Raw genomic sequence first — 13279 nt, 5'->3', positions numbered from 1 at the left:
CAGACAAAATTAATGTGTGAATCTTTATGAGACGCCAAAGGCAGTTTACAAAACTTATTTGCTGACTGGTGAATTAAATGGGTTGTAGTGTAGAGGCTGTGACAGAGGGTGGAGCAGACGCATATGCAGCAGGCAGGAAGAGGTGAAATCTCAGCAGCTACCAAACAAAATCCAGCATCTTTCTGTGAGCAACAGTCGCTGTTTTTTGAAGTGTTTTAAAGCACAACTGCTGTGTAACAATCAGAAAACAGTGTCTTATTTTTCTGTGTCATTGCTCTTTAGTAAATAACCATAATGGTAATCGTCCAAAGCTGAAAATCTCTTACAGCAGCTTTGAGTTTATATTTTTCTTCATTTATAGATTAAATACGCTTGCGGTTCACTCTGGATTGGTTAAATGTTTCATTCTCTGCTCTGTGGATTTCAGGTTCTTTGTAAAAAATACAACATCAAGCACTTTTATGTTAAGAACAGAGAAATGGACGTGTGGTGCTTGTCTTGAGGATCATTTGACAGCTTGAGCTGAGAAGTTTGCCTCCGTGTTGACACAAGCCAGAACTCGACACGTTTCAGACTCAGTTGTGGATATTATTAATCCACAACTATCTCCACTTTGTAAAACAAGTTAACAAGCTCTGCAGAGTTCAGCTGACCGGGTTCAAAAGGTTCAAGCACAAAGATGAAACACTTAATAAGGAACAAGCTAAGAAGACATGACAAGTTTGACTCCAGAAATAATGTTAGCAGAGAAAGAAAACAGGAGTGCTTGGTGGCAATATTTTGCGTGTGAGGCAGATGCAAAGGGAAACGACAGATACGCAGCTGCTGTTGTGCAAAAAGTGCCTGAAAAAGTTGCAACAGACACAACTGACGTGAAAGCTGAGAAAAACAAACATTTGCTGGAAACACACTGACAAATTGTGTTTAATTTTTTTTAGAGATGCACGATCATATATGTATATTTTACATATTTTTATTATCCCAGTAATAAAATATTAACTGATAAAATCCACCGATAATAAAGGCGTTTGTTGTTAAGCACCAGAGAAGAAGAGGAAGCAGCCTCAGTGCTAAGAGGCTAACAACACGGTGGAGTTATTCAGTACTTGCAGAGAGGATAAAACATCACAATTGTAGAATTTGCCCTTCAAAGATCCTGAAGAGTGGAAAGAAGCCCTCAACAATTCTTATAAGTCACTCAAAAGTCGTCATCCTAACGACGTTAAAATGAAGCGGCAGTAGCCACTAGCCTCAGCCGCGAGCATTAGGACTGAGCCAAAAGCTAATACCAGGCATAGTGCTGATTCAGCAGGCATTGGAAACTGCAGAACGTTTGCCAGAGCCTAAAGGCAACGCTAATAATAACAAAATCAGTCTCACTGTCTCCTGATCCACCACTGCTTTCATAGACGTATCCCTGCTTTGTCTGATGTGGTTTCATTCAGTCTGATCGACATTAGGAACAGAAGTTTAGCCACAGACCACGGTGTCCTTAACATTTTTAATCTATTTCTGATATGACTTATGTCAGTGCATACTTTTAATCTTCATGTAAAACATTAGCTCTCTTTAATTCTGACTTAAGCAGCAAAACCAAGCATCACCATTTGTTAAGCATGACAGCCTGTTATCATTTGGTCTCATGTCTGATTTGACATGAGTCATCAGATTTCTCGTTTAGTTGATTGAAATGTCAGATTTGACCACTTGTCAAGATACTTAAAATCATTTCAAGTGAAAAAGGCAAAACCCATGTCAGTTGTCTGTGTATGTTGTACTTTGGTACACAATAGGGCTGGGCAATTAATCAAAGAGAATGACATGAATGAGAATTCCCTTCATCAAATCATTTCCCATGCAATTTGTAATACGAGTAAAAAAAAAAAATCACAATTAGATATTTCTTCAAAATTGTTCAGCCCTAGTTTTATCTAATATTGTGTTGGTTATAATATAGAATTACTTATTTCATTTGTTTGTTGGAAAAAAACAATATAAGGAACTTAATAATCGTATACCACATCGTAATTGAAAAAAAATGCAATTAGATTATTTCCCCAAATCGTTCAGCCCTAGTACACAAATTAAAAAAAAAAAGTATAATAACAGTTATGAAGACAATAGTTCTTTGTTTTATTGTAAAACACGAGTGGTATTAGAAATAGTTATAAATATCTTTGCTAACTACATATCAACCCCCTTTTACTCCCAGATGCGCATAAATACATCAAATAAACTTCTTTTGTTGAATCAACAATTAAACAAAATTATCGGTTATCTGCCACCAGGAGTGGGAAATGATCAGTTATCAGTCGCTGTTCCAAAAAAAAAAAAAAAAACTTATCTTGCATCAATAATTTTTTCCCAATTAACCTAAAACATCCTCGGGGATGAGCTACAACCTTGAGGGTTATTTTGTGGTGCAGGAAGCCGTAACGTTTTTTTTGCCTGGCTTGCCAGCTTTCATGTTTGTAAATACACCAAAACGGAGGGGGTGGGTGGGCTACAGACTGGTGGTTTTGTGTTTTTAACTATCTCACCACAACAGAGTTTTATTTGAAGGAGTGCAGCACTTTTATTTAAGCAAGATTTCAAGGACTTCACTGCAAATAACTGATCCATTGACAATCTTAGGTAGCCTTGTGGTTCATTACTATTTTATTAGTTTCAACTTGTTTTTGTGAGTCTATGCAGTTATTCTATTAATTCATTCATTATTTATTACTACAAAAAGCATCACATGTGCTCTATTGCACTCTGTTTACTAAAGAAACACTTAAAAAAGGAAATTATCATTATTATAAAAGTTTTAAGAATAGTTACAAGTCTGTTTTCGACTACTTTCTGCTACTTTTCCTATTTCAGCACTTCAGGTTGTTAATTCAAAAAACTACAAAATGATCCTTCTTCTAGGCCAGGGGTATCAAACTCAATCACAGGAGCCGGATTCTGAATCTAGGTCTAACCTAAGAGTCTAACAGAGTCAACAGTGAACTATAAACTGTCAACCTCATTTTCAACAGCAGTAAATTATGGAAAAAAAAAACTTAGTACTGATGATAAATGATTTTGAGACTGAAAAAACTCAAAAGGATACATTTAAAGGCTCAAAGTCTGAGATAAAAGTCAAGCTTATCATTTCAAAAGGTCAAAACACGAAATTAAAAGTAAACAATGTTTTTAAAAGTCAAATACATGAAAGAGAAGGTCACAATCATGCTTTAAAGGTCAAAATATGACTTAAAATTGTGAATCTAAAAGGTTAAAAAAAAGTACCAATGGTTATAAATTCAGAAGGGTAAAATATAAGATAAAATCAAAATCACAAGTTTAAGTCATGATTTTGACACGCAAAATTGAAAATATGAAATTAAAAATTTATTTTCACATCCCAACATGTCATCAAATTATTTTATTCTCAATCTTTTCATTTTTTTGTATGAAAAGGATAAAGGATGTTTTAAATCATCAAGGTTAAATTTACATTTCTATAGGAAATCTGGAGGAAATCTGCAGACTAAAAATATAAAATATACTACTAAAAATATGATATGATCTTGCAGGCCGAGTATAACTGGCCCCCAGGCCTTGAGTTTGACACTCCTGATCTAGGCCCTTTTTTGCCGTGGTATGGAAACAGGTGTTGAATATCCTTTTTTACTGCAGACTAAGGAAAGTGAAAGAAAACCAAGGAAAATAGTCCTGTCATACACTCCTTGTGACTTGTCATCTCCTTCTTTCCTTGGTCCTCGTTCATCTCAGCAACACAAAGGAATATTAATGGGGCGACAGAAGAAAAATTTTGCATCGCTTACATTCTGTCAGGACACGACAATTAGATTCAGTGTAATCAAGCTGATTCTGTTGCCGCTCGCTCACACATTCACACTGAGTAGAAGACTTTTGTGTTATCCATTTTAAGTACGCTGTAATAAACTTTGTAGTATGTACAGCATGTGGTGTCAAAAATGTTGAAATATTTTGACAACCTTTGCCCCGACAGCACAAATCTGACAAATGTGAATATTTGATTTCATTCCAAATACTGTTTACTTTTCTGTCTTACATACAGAGGACAATGTGTGATGTTATACTGAATGCTAGATTAAAAGCATTTTTACACAGGGCAAACAATTAAAACAAAGTTTTCTCATCAGTTCTCAACCTCTACTGATAAAAATTAAACTCACTGAAGCAAGGCTTTGATATTAGGCTTGTTAGTAGAGTCAACACTGAAGTTAAATATATCGCAAGCGCTCTCATCTCACTATGACAGGGGCTTGAACTTCACAGGTCAGCCTAACCTGCCTGCTGCTCTTTCCATCTGTTCTTTGTGTCACAAGAAAAACAAGTTGGCAACTATAAATTGCTCGTATAATATAACTAAGTACTGATTCCACATCCTAACTTTCTGCAGTTTTTTCACACAAACAAGAAAAAGTGCACAAAGACAGATATTCCTAAAACGGAAGCAGTGTTCAGCCAAAGTTTCCCATAAGCCAAAAACCACATTGTAAGCAGATATGGGCTCCACATGCAGCCTCTCCCTTGTGCACAGTAACGGAGAGAAACTCAGGCCACAAGAGAACATACTGTTGAAGAAAAAAAATGACTTCCTTCAATCTCTATTTCATATGTTTCACCTTTTATTCTAAGTACAAAGCACAAACATTGGCTATCATCCCGCCTGAGATAGCGCCACAAGGCAGAAATATTTCATTAGATAAACACTTGGAGGAGGAAGCTTGGCAACACGCCTCTCCCCAAAAAAAAGAAAGGAAAAAAAAAAAAAAATCAGTCAGGGCTTTCAGTGTGTGCAGCCAGCCAGCAGCCTCCTCTTAGTGCATGCATTTGAGTGCGGAGCATCTCCTTTCCCCAGAGGCCTTGCCTCACAGCTTTTCGTCAGGAACCAGCCCCAGATAAAAACCACGAGGTTCTTTTTTTGTTTTCCCCATCATCGCTAAAATAAACTCATCCACCTCCACAGTTTTACCCCACTGAGCAAGCTGCCTTTTAGGACTCATTAGAATGTAGCGTGTTTAGTTATTGGTACTCTCAGATCCCACAGACGGCTCACGAGGGGGAAAGGAGCTTCTGCATGCAGTGCGACTATGAAGCGATCTTAAATTCAATTAAAGTGATTGCTTTTGACCTTGCCACAAGCTAAAGTTCGATATATCATCATCTGACAGCATGCAAAAAAATAACAAGGGACTTTCTGTACAGTAGTAAAAGCTTTGCCAGTACCTCACATGGCTACTGGTCTACTTAGTGATTGTTGTACTATTTTTTGTGGCTCCTTATGTCCTCCACCAACCTCTAAAGCTGGTGTTGCTGGCTCCATTTTAGCAGCTCACTGGTTGTGCTAATTAATTACATGGAAAAGTGACTTTGAGTGGGTGTTTGGAAGCAACATTTCACAGCTGATCAAACTCTTGACTGGAGCACAGATGCAAATCTTCTGATACAGGATCAATCACAGCCTGTTCATGTTTCATACCTGTTTCAGCTACAGAGCCAAACCAATTAATCACCAAAATGGAAGTTAATCTGCAACTAACTGTTCATCACATCTTTAACATCACCTCATTCGATGTCTATTTCCACCTTCTGTACCATTTCTCTTTTACCTTTAAATTAAGGTTGCAAAAATTCAATACTTTTTCAAGACCACATGCTTTAAGCAATACAAATTATTTTGCCTTCGATAGTCCTGAACGTACAGAAGCTTTACAAAGAAACATGCATTTATATTTTAACCCAAAGATCTGCTGTATCACAGCAGATATGATCACCAACACATTGGCACAGACACGAAGGAAAATGTGCACTATCCCTGCTAAACGTTTAATTCAACAGTCAGCAAGTATGCTCCATTAAATCTCTCTGGTAACCCTTAAAGCTGCATGTGTTAGTGTTAGCGTCTGTGACAGAGAGCAGAGGAGAGAGACGGTGATGTCTCCTGGTCCCTGAAAGTTTCCCTTTACATCCCAATCTGTGGACTGTTGACGGCATCAAAGCTGTGCACGAACAATGACACCCTTAAAATGATTAACAAAAAAATAGAAATTACAGACAGCAGAATCAATGCATATACTTCTACTCATTTATTAGATGAAAATTCAGAGGATTTATATGATTTTAGGTAGACCCTGTGCGGTATTTGTATATTTTTTTAAGTGATGACTGTTTAAGGAACCTTTCACAGGTTATTTAGATCTTTAAAACATGATCTTTACAGTAAATTTTAGTGTATTTAAGAGTCTTGAATAAGATTAAGGAATGCTGGTTGAATTCTGTATATTATGTATAATTTATGTTATTTATAAATTGTATAACAATGTCTGGGCCCCTATCTACAAGCTTCACAAAGCTTCTGGGGAGTTCCATTTCACAAATGAGTATTTTATGAATCAACATAATGGACTGTATTACATTTTTATTAGTTCTGTGAATAAAATGGTGGATTGAGGTTGTAAATTAAAAAAAAAAAAAACTAAACTAAACGCAGCTTTGGAGTGAAATGATTTGGGATAATTTCATTTTTTGTAATTTGCAATTTAATACGCAATTATTTTTCAGATTCCTCATCCAAAGTATTTTTAAACAAACACAAGCAATAAATCATTCTATATTGTTACCAACATTATACTAGATAGACCAGGCCTATATGTTTGGATGAATCAATATGAATTACACATTTGGATTTATCTACTTTATTCACAGAACTAAATTGACTGATTTGTTTCACTTACAGCCTGGTTAGCATTAATGACAGCTATGGTTGAACAATTATTAAAAAAAAAAGATATAACCACTTATTTGGACTCATTTTGTAAATGCAACTCTAAACACTGAACTACACAGTTTTGGACAGCTAGCATTGTAATTGTGTCACACTGGTATCTTTAAATTTGGGATAAAGACCTGTGTCTACAGTCACTGATTTTGCACTATCAGCACTAATTTCAAATTAAAAAAAAAAAAAAACAGCATAGTTCAGTGGTTAACATCCTGAGTGCAAAAACAACCTAACAATCTCAGCAAAGAACATTTAGCTTTTTTGAACAATAATCTGCTAGTCAACGTCACTTGTTCATCACTGACCATTTAAAATCAGGAAAAGGTGGGACATTTGACATCAGCTTTGTCAACAATGATGAGAAGAAAACAATATGAGTTGTCTCTGATGAGAGCAAACCACTTGACCAAACAATGCTAGCCACTCCCCTTTTTGGGAGAAAACATTTCATAAAAACAAACAGCAGTAAATGGGAACGATTGTGAGGGTGTGTTCAGACTCCCTCAGTCAAACTGGACAACCAGTCCCATCTTGTGACTGGAGATGCCATAAATAGACCATCACATACCTTATGTGTGTTGGATCTTAACACGTAAATGTGGTTAATAAATTAGTTATTTTGTGAAAATGCAGTTAACAGGCAAACTACAGCTCCTGCTGTCACAGAGCTAGCTAGCTTAAAGTCATCAAAGACACAGCACTGGTCCAACATTTACCTGCTTTACTACTCTCTAGTTTCAGCCAAAAAGACTCAGAACTCTTCCTTGACACTCTTTCATCATTTGAGAACAAAACTTAAATAAATTATGGATTTTTGTTGTATAAGGCACAAAACACAACAGAATGGCTTCTAATTGAGTGGTTACCACTGTTTTCTAACCTACCAGCATTTAATCTTAAGGGCTTGTTTTACCTCAAATGGGAGCGGGGTCACACTGGAAAGAAGAGAGTTTGTCCAACCGGTCACTCCTCTAAATCAACAGTTAGGTGTGCTAAATACCAGCCTTCAACTGATACAACAGATAAAATTATTTCATCTTACATCTTTTTTGTGTGAAATTTCTCTAAATAAAAAGGAAATTATTCAGCCTCCAGTGATATTTTAAAATGCCTTTACAGTTGCTACCAAGCAAAGAATCAGGAACTTCTAACCTAATCACATGCTAGTCAGAGGTGCTCTGAAACAGGTTGTGGGTGCTATCAGTGCTGTCTACAGGCACGGGCCCACAGTGTTTACATTTTATGCCGCCTTCTTACCTAGATATTTCTGAATCTATAATGTAAAAACAATCAATAGTTGCAGCAATGATCCTGTTTACTTCTACACAACTATCTAAATGCAACAAATCTGTCCTCCTACCAGAGAATTCAGAGCAGCATTAGCTCCAATTAAAATCAGAATGATGTATTTAAGTCCCAGCTGCCACTGGAGGATACTCAGGCTGCCATTTTAGTTTCAATTACCAGCAGCTACTTTGAAGGCCACCAAGCAATTTACTCTGGTGAAGAAACACTTTCTGGCTTCTCTACACCTGGCAAGTATTGATACCACAAGTATTTGTGCTTTATGAGCAGCAGCAACAAATGTAAATGGAGTTTTTTGTTAGCACTAATGTAAAAGGGGGATGATTTATCTGCCTGAACACGAGACCTTTTTTCCAACCTTCCTCGTATGACCGCAATGATTCATACAACTAAAGCCTTGCTGGAATGGTACACAGCATACTGGATAATCAATCCCGTATTTGGATCAATGCAAAAGACAAATGCTAGCAGCTGCCTACCGCTGTACAAGAAACCAAAGAGGAGAGAGTTTAAGGTTTTGTCAAACACAGAGCAGGTCAAAAGAGAAAAACACTCATTTCTAGAACTGACTATCAGCAGAACTTCTCGAAGATGAACCTGAAGCCAACAGTGAGATAAGCGTGTACTGATGTGACACTGAGCACTTAAAGTGAGGAGGCACGAATCTCTGCTACTAGCTCCTCAGAGGATTAAATTGACCAAGTATGCGTGACAAGCTGCAGAGTGAAGAACTCCAGAGTGCACACGCTGACATGCACGGCCTGTCCTTGAAAACTAAAAGCCCACAAGTAACAGTTCAAAATATCCCAGCTGGAAACACAGATGTGACTAGTCTACCCACACACTGCAGTGTACGGATGCTACAACATGCAATATCGGAAAATGAGCCGCACTGCTTGAGAGATATCAGACATTTTAAGCACATGAGGGGAGCAAAAACTGTCAGCTATGTATGTTTATGAGTAAGCCCCCCCAATACAAATGCACCCTCAATTACAAACACCGAAGGATTTCTATACAGTCGTCCCTTTTTTTCTTTTCAACTCAAATGCAGACTTGTACAGTGACTCTAAGTGAACCTGAGCTGAGCTTTACAGCTGGGGGTGAATCATTTAATACTGCTGACAACACTATTAAAACAGTGCTGAGTGTTTTAATGTATATTTGCGCTGCTGTACCTACAAGCACGCTAGCTTTGTTTACATGTTAACATATAAGGCTGACAGACTATATTAACATGGATGCCGTCTTAAATATTTTGATGGTTTGTAGGTGTAAAGCCACCGTGAGATCGTAATGCAGCATTTTCCTTGTGCATGAGCCAACTAGAATTAAACTGAGATGGGATGTGACATTAGGTTAACAGTCTTCCTCCATAGGACTAGAAGATGATTTCAACACTAGCACTAGTAAATGTTAAAATACAAACATATAAATTCACAACCAGCGCTGCTAAGAGAAAAGTTTGGCTCCAGAAACTCTAAGACATGTTCATCAATATCGTTCTGAAATTATGACCAGAGGCATTTTTAAGTCTTTCTGGCATAATGCTGTTTGTGAGCCAAAGTCAATAAACATCAACATGTCCCTGCTGCTTTGGGAAAAAGAAAGGCTGTTATCCAGATTTAATACCTTTTGTTTCATCAAAATAAACACTAAAAAACATACTTCTTTAGAATAAATTAATTGCCTAAGTGCTTTAAGTGTTACATTTGAATAAGGCTCAGTAGTCAGAGGCTAGTGTTAGGATTTAATTGAATGTACATTTTTATCATACTGTATTGATTCTGAAAACTTATGGGAATATTCACGAACTAAAACCAGCAAAGAAAGGATTGGGGGTGAAACACACAGTATCACAGATGTAAGTTATCTGTTACTGGACAGTCTGCTGCTGACCATATGTTTAAAAAGGTAAACAGTGACAGAGAAAGCCACAACATCTGATATATTTACTTGAGATGCAAGACAATAAACCTTCAATACAAATGACAGTTTTAAAGCAAAGATGAAAATCTTATTTCTTTTTCTAATCAGCCTCTGATATTTGATGGTGTTTGACTACACGTCTTAGACTATTAGTCTGAAAAACTGAGCCAATGATATCATATAATCTAGGTTTGGAGATTACACTACAGTTATGTGCTTCAGTTCAATAATCTGAAAATCAAAACAAAATGTCTGTAATGTTTAGACACCACGAGGTATATTCACACTCCCTCTGCTTCTCACCATGATAAGCCTCCACACTTACACAGCCAACATTGAACTCCACAAAACAACACGCCACATAACACCTATACACAGCATGATGTGTGGTGATCTAGAAAAGCTGCAGATGCAGTGACAGGCTCGAGAACGCCGCATCGCTGTCCTGCAGTAATGACCCACACATGCAGAGGGAGGGCCACCCTGTGGCCGCCACAAAATAAGGAAACAGTCCTGTGCAGCATCCTCACAGCCTAGACTGGATCACTGCAAAGGAGGAGACGAGGGGGAGGCCACAGGGAGAAAAAAGGGGGGATGGGATGGACGTTTAAGAAGGACAAAGGGGACAAAATTGCTTTTTTCCCCCCTCACTAAAGCCACCCACTGTATGCTAACCCAGTTCTGCCAGCGGCACACATTGTCGTACAGAGCGCAGTGATGTGGCCTTTGGAAGTTCACTCACTGTCCTGCATTTTAGTCACTCTGTCAGCAGCCTTTATTTAGAAAGGCAAACGTGTGGGCTCAATAATACATAAAGACAGCCGCTCTTATCTCTTGTCCCTCTCAGGAGCACAGAGATGCTGCTGAAACTGTAGAAGTGGCAAGAACGTTGAGAGTAAAAGAATAGCCTAAAAGGAGCAGATACATAGAAATAGGAACAAGAGGCCTTCTCCTATTCATTCCAAATCAAAACTTGTCATAAAAACTGCAAAGAATCTAAATTTAACATCTGCCTGTGCTTTTAACAATTCTGATTCAAGAACTCTGACAAAAATATAGGTCTTTAGCTTACAACAGCGGTATGCGGTTTTAGGAGCACGAGTTCTTAATAAAAACAAGATAGGACGAAAAGCCTAACACTGTCAGGAACAGATACTGATCTTCAGCAAAGTTTTGTCTGTCATTTCTTATTTGTCAAAGACACGTCAAATCAGAGGGTACTTTTTCTAAATAATCAAAATTAAACATGCTCTTGCAGGCTGATAAATAACAATGAAATTTAAAAAAAAGGCAAGGAATCGCCATTAATTTCTCAGCAGCCTCAACCAGCATCCATATTTCTCTGTGCCTGTCCCCCACCACTATCCCCACAGGAGCACAGATGTCCTGTGTGTGCTGGCAACCTCCTGGTAAATTTACTGGTCCGCCTCTTAGCTGCTGGCTCAACAATATGCAATCTTTTCATGACCTATCAAATGAAGATTATTCACCGCTTACTGCCAACAGTAACTGGTGCCTGTGGCTTCAACATATTCACCTGCTTGTTATTCAAGGCCAGGTACTTCAATGACGAGCATGAATTAAAGCAAAAAAAAAAAGGAGGATATGCCTTATTTCACACTGTAGGTTACAAGATAATTTCATTAAAAGCATAAAGGCACAATAATACAATGAGCAACAGCCTGGTTGTTTACATAGACTTACTATCAAGAAAGTTTTTGGATCATTTAACATTAAAGAGAGCTTGCATCAAATTAAGTGTAATATGTAAAATACCCTACTGCTTAAAAACGTGCCATTGTGTGAACGTGGAAAACATCTGCTTATCATGTAGCTTAAAACCTACGTGACATAACTGATTGCTAGGGAAACAATCCCCAATAACCATGATTAAACTTAATGCTACATATAATAAATATGCAGCAGCCCTGCAGAGAATTATACAATGTAAAAATTAAACACACGGGTCATATTTAGACAATGTAAAAGCTTTATAGGTAGCTTTATTTAGCCGTGCTGTTGCTTATTAACTGAACTATAATGTGAAGTTGCTGCAAGGGGGAGTTAGCATGCTTTAATTAGTTAACCTGCAGCACCTGCGGCAACGTGCCCAGTAAGATCTACTGCAGCACACACTCGGGCTTTGTGAAGACAAAATTACTGCGGAAATTCTCCTATTAATTATGACTAAATTCCGATAATTTACTCTATGTGAGACATTTCGTTTCAACGTAGTAAAGTTCCGCTACGCGCAAGACTTGAGTGAAGTTACGCCGGCAAGCGGCGTTGTTGAACGCGGTTTATAAAATTGGCCAAAGCCCCCTTGAGTAACACGAAAGTTAACGGTCGGTGGTTAAGTGTGGGGTATCACTTTAAGAAAACGTTGCATCAGCTCCTTATCTCACTGGGAGTTTGAGCATTAGCTAGCTTTATTTCGGTGTTTACAATTAGGGTAAATGTCTAGTTAGCTAGCTTAACGGTTGGTAGCAGTGTTTCAAGCTAAAACGTTGAACTTCCAGTGAGGCTACGCCGGCGTGTCTGCCATGGCGGGCAGCTTCTCTTCTACCTTGCCGGCATCCTTAAATGCACTTTCTCACTAAATGTATTTATGTACAGTTGACTTTTACTGTGTATTCTTACGCTACCCCTCCCGGGTGTCTTACCTTGAGGTGTTGTATCGGCGTCGCGGGTATTTATTGATGTAAACTCTGCAGACATCAAACTTTCAGTTGCAGTCTTTGCGCAGTAGTAAAGGGGCGGTGGCGGGAACGCGGCCACACTAAGTAAACTAATCAGACCCTTAGCCAATCAGCGGAGACCCCGTCTCTACCCCGGAAATACACTATTAACTAATTGATTTGCTGCAGGTGTACTTTAGCTACACGCCACCTAGCATGACTAGCGTTTTAGGCTAAATTTTGAAGCGAAACAATGACACAAAGCTGGAGCAGTGGTCATAAAACTGCGTCACGCTGCCAACAAGGTTTCCTAGAAAAATTTAAACTGTTTAATTCAACCGAAAAGAGAGGATATTTAAGCATTGTTACTATTTAAGAATTAACTTAACCTATTGTTAATTAGGCACGCAGACCTGCCTATGATTGGAACATTTAATATAACAGGCAAATTCTAGTTAAATCACAATTCTGATACACATATTTTTGCATTAAAAGAGGTTAGTCCAAACAAAAGGTGGGCTGTGCAGGCTTGTCCAAACAACAAACAAAAAACAAAATTTAAAAA

At 37.9% G+C, this 13279-nt stretch overlaps 1 protein-coding gene across 4 annotated transcripts in view; it reads right to left on the bottom strand.

Annotated features, from left to right (window-relative positions):
• elavl2 (ELAV like neuron-specific RNA binding protein 2) overlaps positions 1-12829 on the bottom strand; it is a 61688-nt gene extending 48859 nt beyond the window's left edge. For all 4 annotated transcript variants that reach the window (XM_041779605.1, XM_041779607.1, XM_041779608.1 and 1 more), the window contains exon 1: positions 12700-12829. The gene's annotated coding sequence lies outside the window, so the exon portion shown is untranslated. The remainder of the gene's footprint in view (positions 1-12699) is intronic.
• Between the last annotated feature and the right edge of the window lie 450 nt (positions 12830-13279).

This window comes from Cheilinus undulatus, linkage group 22, assembly GCF_018320785.1.
Source record: "Cheilinus undulatus linkage group 22, ASM1832078v1, whole genome shotgun sequence".
Lineage (NCBI taxonomy): Eukaryota > Metazoa > Chordata > Actinopteri > Labriformes > Labridae > Cheilinus > Cheilinus undulatus.
This window is presented reverse-complemented; position numbering and strand designations above follow the sequence as displayed.